General features: G+C 45.5%; 1 protein-coding gene across 2 annotated transcripts in view; it reads right to left on the minus strand.

The window, feature by feature from the left end:
- The window catches only part of LOC110087968 (proton-coupled amino acid transporter 1), a 51577-nt gene extending 45780 nt beyond the window's left edge, over positions 1-5797 (minus strand). The window contains exon 1 of one of the 2 annotated variants that reach the window (XM_072990043.2): positions 5651-5797. The gene's annotated coding sequence lies outside the window, so the exon portion shown is untranslated. Of the gene's footprint in view, positions 1-5517 lie in introns of both variants that reach the window. The other variant, XM_020809973.3, reaches the window with a different exon arrangement.
- Positions 5798-6000: the final 203 nt, after the last annotated feature.

Genomic DNA, 6000 nt, shown 5'->3' on the forward strand with positions numbered 1-6000 from the left:
GACATCTTGCCAAAAGGATTGGTACTTCTCCTGCTTTGCCCTTGGATGTTGCTATGGTTGAGCTGCAAGACATCGTAACAAAGGAAATCGTATGGACTCTGGATCATCCACACTTGGGAAAAAGAGCCCTCGCGTCTGTGGTGCTGGGAGCATGGAGCAAGTAATTTTTTTCTGGGACCTGACTGGCTTTCAAAGGGGACATAAGTCTAGGCATTTAGTTTAGTTCATTTGTAAAATCCTATTAGAAAGAAACTGTGTGTTGAGTTTGTTCGTTTACAGTTAATTGTTGCATTCTTTGTTTTGTCCTTGAGGATGGTCATTAAGATTTTATTGATGTGTTAAGACAATATTGCTTTTTCCATATTAAAGGACAGGGTCCAATTTTGTCAGCGTCACTTAAATTGTATTGCCCAGCTTAGTTCAGACATTGACGTTAGAAGAATTGTGACCCCACAGCTGAATAAACAGCGACCCCCAAGGCTATGGAATCCCCTTCATCACGGGAAAGCCATTTAGGGCCACAAGAGCAGCAACAAATAGTTTACATGATTTCTCCCCCCCCTCCCACTGCCTCAAGCATCTCCCCATCATGGAAGGGGGTTCACAGGGGAGGCGATTGTAAATTTATTTCTGAAAAATTGCTATGTATGTCTGATGACATCCCCAGCCTTACATGAAGTAATTTACATAACAAGATATCAGCTACTGATTCAGTAAGAAATTTTAAGCCTACAATCTGCTGGATGGTTGGAGTTGGAATGATGTCCTGTACCGAAGCATAGCAGGCAAACTGTTCAATCAGCTCAGCTCAGTAGGATCAAGGAGCATGAAGAAAACATATACAAGAAGGTAGCAGCAACACTTTTAAAGGATGATACTAGGGCAGTATCAATTGTTTTAAAATGTTTGCCATGGGACTCCCAAATGGGTCCCATCAAATTAATTCCAACATAGAGCAAACTGAGTAGGATTTCCTAAGTATGCACGATATTTAATGAGCGGTTTTATTAGTGCCCCTCACCTCGCAGACACACACATATGAGTTCCTACAGCTAGGTGGGGATTTGAAATCTGGTCACCCAAGTCCTACTCTCACTGTGTAGCTGACAGAGTCCAATTTATTGACCTGGAGTCTATCCCGGCTCCTGTCCTCTTGACTCTGCTTGGCATGCTGGTGCAAATTCAGACAATGGGCACAAGGTCTCAGTTGCTCTATTGATTTCAGCACTGGCTGACTTAACACAGCTTTGCCAGATCATCAAGTATAGAACGATGATAGTTATTTCACTATGAAATTTAAAAGAGGCTGCAAACTGTCCGAGTGCTCCCAAACAATCTGTAACATTTACATGTACAAGCAGGTCCCTTAAGATCCCCAGAACACATACAACTTACACAAAGCTGATGACAAATTCAGCTTTTTTATCAGGTTGAGGACAAAGAAAACTCTCCCACAAAGCAAGCCAACTACAGATGATAATCATACAGTAAACAGCTCTGCCATCTGCTCCCCACCCCCATCCCCAATGTGGATCAGAAAAGACAGCAACTAGATATTAAAGCTCTTGAGTAATGCAAATAAAGACTGAGTTCTATTATTCTCTTACCCACCCATGGCATAATGCCGTGCAACTGCCGTTGCACAGGAGCTCATTGCTTTTGAAACGGAGCCAGAAAAAGTGCCCTCTCTGCCAATTGTACCGCTTGCTGTTTTTAGATTACAAAAGAGATTAGAGATTAGAAAGGAGCAGGAAATGCAAGTAGCCGATTCCACTACAATCAGCATGAAAAATGACTAGAGAATGTGGAACTGGAAAAGTACTGGAGGAAGGGTTACAACCTTAGATAGGAGGAATGTTTACACAGTAAAGGGAACACCTGGAGAACAAGGATTATCTATGAGCTGTCCCTCTTTGACACAGACCTGTGCAGAGACGTTGCTTCACACTCACCCTCTTAGTGCAGCACAAGAAAGTCGAGACAAGGTCTGGAGAGCTCAGAACTGTCATGATTTTAATTGCATTCCAAGTCCCTTCCTTCTCCTTAAAGGCCAGTATGATCATAGGCCCTTTATGATCTTATACATCCTATTACAGTTTACCCAAACAAAAACAAAAACAAGAATCAACAGCAGCAGTAGTAAGAAAAAAGGGACATCACAATTTTGATACCTTGCAGGTTTACCAGCTCCTGAACAGTTACTGCTTTTAGCAGTTGTTTTTCATGCTAAGAAGGGCACACAGCACCAGTGCTTAGAAAGTCACTCCTAGTTGTCATCAACTGCAGATGCACAAGCAAGCGGAAATACTACAGTAGCTGTGCAGCAAATACTACTTGAACAAATGCCTTTCACAGAATGGTTTGTTCCCTATGAAAAGTTTCCGCATTGTTGCTGTGGAGAGCAGACACAAGCCAAAACACTCTTCTACTATACCTCGTGACATCCTAGAGCCAGAATCCATCTGTACATCACTTTGATGGTCACTCACAAGGCAATACCTGGTGGATTCCAAAGAAAGAGCAAAAACTAAGCAGAGCTGCCGAAACACCTCTGCCCAAAGTCCAACTGTGCACTGAGTATGAAGCAGCTCTGTCAGTCCACTTGGCTCAACACGGCATACACCAGACCTTTTATTCTGCAGTTATTGATGAACCACTGTTCCCACCATACCTCTTAATTGGCTCGGCTGACTAAGGCTGCTGAGAACTGGAGTGCAATAACACTAGGAGGGCCCTAGCCCTGGTTTATACTGACAGGCAGCAATTCTCCAAGAGCTTCACTCCAACCTGGAAGTACCAGGGATGGAGCATAGTATTGTCTGCATGCAATGCATGGGTCCCATCACTGAGTGATGGCCCCTCCCCACATCTCCAACAATGCCAGTACGCACGGATTTTCCACTAAGATGAATGCCGGAGTCAGTCTGCTGTGGAAAGTCACAAGCTGGTGGATTGCACCATACTCTCAAATGCTTATCATCCACTGGGGAATTCAAGGCCTGGAGAAGAAATGTCTCTGCTGTACCTATGATATACATTCTCTTCCCTCTGCAAATGTCAGTGAGGAACAGTGACATAATAAATACTCCAGCAGAATTAACAGCCCAATGACAGCCAGAATTTGAAGACGTATGTCCTTTAGACTAGAAAATCCTCACTTAAAATTCCATTTCTGTAGTATTGCCCCCCCCCCTTTTTTACAGAGCACTATCTCCCTACTGCTTATGAGAAGTACTTCAAAGCTTATATTGCCCACCTGTTGCAATTTCTGGACTGGTAACTGCAAAACAGGAGAGTTGCTGGAAAACATCATCTGCTCAAGACAAATAGAAACCATCTCCATGTAGGAAATGACAATTTTAGATGCATTTACAGATCTATACATGTAGTAATTCCCTCTGGCCATGTGGTAGGAATCTACAGCCCACAGCAGTTTCAAAATATTTTGTTGCTGAGTCCAGTTTGTGGGGAGAATGTCAGAGCACAAATCTAAGAATGTCTTTTCCACTCCGTGTCACCTCAAGAGACACTCACATAATCTTCATTCCCTAGACAGAGATGTACATAGAACAGCTTTCTCCACTCCTCAGCCACTGTTCCAACCGCTACTCTCCTTGTCAAGGACAATGTTTGGCTTGTGTAGGGGATAGTTTCCAGGAAAGATATGCACATTGTAGACTTGTTGCACACACACCTCACCCCACAAGATACTGAAAGAATGAATTCTCGAATGCTTTCACAGCCAGGATCTGATGGTTATTGTGGGTTTTTGGGGCTATTTGGCCGTGTTCTGAAGGTTGTTCTTCCTGACGTTTCGCCAGTCTCTGTGGCCGGCATCTTCAGAGGATTGGAGTAGGAACTCAGTCCATGCTCAGTCCACAGAGCACAGACTGAGTTCTGACTCCTGTCCTCTGAAGATGCTGGCCACAGAGACTGGCGAAACGTCAGGAAGAACAACCTTCAGAACACGACCAAAGAGCCCAAAACCAAACATACTGAAAGAAATCTGATATATTTTCCATAGGATCACAAACAGTTCCAAAAGAACAGTTAAGGAGAGAAAAGCTTTCAGAACACAGAAACCTACATACCTGTTCTCAAAAGAAAGGCCTTTAGCATTAACACCTAGAATGCATCTCACGTTCTAACCCCATAATAGCTACTTTCAGGAATCCACTACTCATCATGGCTTCTAGTGCTGAGGCACACTGCCCATAAAAAGCACCAGTCTTTTCTGTACAGAATGGCACTCTGCATCATCTTGTCATAACACCCACAAATGCCACAGTTATTCAATGTTACTTTTCTCCAATTTCATCTGAGACAGGCTATTACGTCTGTTATCTCTACACATATTCTGGACTGTTCTGGGACCTTTAACAATTAAGAGAGCCCCTAAGGCACCCTATTAACTGCACCTTTTTAGCACTTCTCTAGGTAAGGTAAAGGTAAAGGTTCCCCTTGACAATTTTTGTCCAGTTGTGTTCGACTCTAGAGGGTGGTGCTCATCCCCATTTCCAAGCCATAGAGCCAGCGTTTGTCCGAAGACAATCTTCCGTGGTCACGTGGCCAGTGCGACTTAGACATGGAACGCTGTTACCTTCCCACCGAGGTGGTCCCTATTGATCTACTCGCATTTGCATGCTTTCGAACCGCTAGGTTGGCGGGAGCTGGGACAAGCGACGGGCGCTCACTCCATCGCGTGGATTCGATATTACGACTGCTTGGTCTTCTGACCCTGCAGCACAGAGGCTTCTGCGGTTTAGCCCGCAGCGCCACCACGTCCCTTTTAGCACTTCTCTAAAGGTAAAGGTAAAGGTTCCCCTTGACAATTTTTGTCCAGTCGTGTCCGACTCTAGGGGGCGGCGCTCATCCCGCTCTTCAAGCCATAGAGCCAGCGTTTGTCCGAAGACAATCTTTCCGTGGTCACATGGCCAGTGCGACTTAACACGGAATGCTGTTACCTTCCCACCAAGATGGTACCTATTTATCTACTCGCATTTGCATGCTTTCGAACCGCTAGGTTGGCGGGAGCTGGGACAGGCGACGGGAGCTCACTCCGTCGCGTGGATTCGATCTTACGACTGCTTGGTCTTCTGACCCTGCAGCACAGGCTTCTGCGGTTTAGCCCACAGCGCCACCACGTCTCTACGCTACAGGTATTACAAAGCACAGGAGCCTCCCCAAGGAGACAGAAAATCCAGCAACTGTATTGCAGCAACAAAGAATGTACGCACTTCTACAGAAAACCAGAACCCAAGAGCAAAGTGTTGTGGCACTTTTAAGACTAACAGTCTTATTTCATTATTAGCTAGCATAGATTACAATCTGCTTTCCTCATCCACATGAAGTATGGTTGCACATCGACTGCAAGCAGGAGGACCAAGTGAAAAGAGAAATGGAAGATTCACAAATTACACATACATCATGCCCATACATTACACATATAATTCTTCTGTGTGTGTGCGCGCACACATACTTTGACTTATACATATGTCAACAATCATACATACATACCTAGATGCACACCTCTCCCAGTCTCTCTGCCTCTTGTTCTCTTACTTCTCCCTTCCCATTCAACCTGGCATATAACATACGCGTACAGTCCTGATTCCCATCATGCCAGCCTCTCCCGCCCATGCAAACCCACCGGCTCCGGGTCTACCACCACTCTCCTCTTCCTTTCCCTTTCACCGGCTTTCCATCTTGGCCTCTTCCTGGGCCAGGTCATCTGACTGAGCCTCCTTTCGCTGCTCACGTGGCTTCGCCGGCTCAGCCGGGGCCATCATGATCAGCTGACTCCTTCCTCGACGGGCGCAGTTCTCCAAGAAGGCACTTCCGCCCAAACAAGCGGCACATCGGGCAACGCGCAGGCGCAGTAAAGGGAAGCGAGGAGCTCTTCGGTGCTTTTGTTATTGTTGTTAAGCGTTGGTTGCGCCACCCAGCGGACAGTGGATGCCTTGCGGCAGAAGATATGTTTTCCCCTGGTAACTTGTCCGC

This window comes from Pogona vitticeps, chromosome 2 (assembly GCF_051106095.1).
Source record: "Pogona vitticeps strain Pit_001003342236 chromosome 2, PviZW2.1, whole genome shotgun sequence".
NCBI classification, from domain to species: Eukaryota; Metazoa; Chordata; class Lepidosauria; order Squamata; family Agamidae; genus Pogona; species Pogona vitticeps.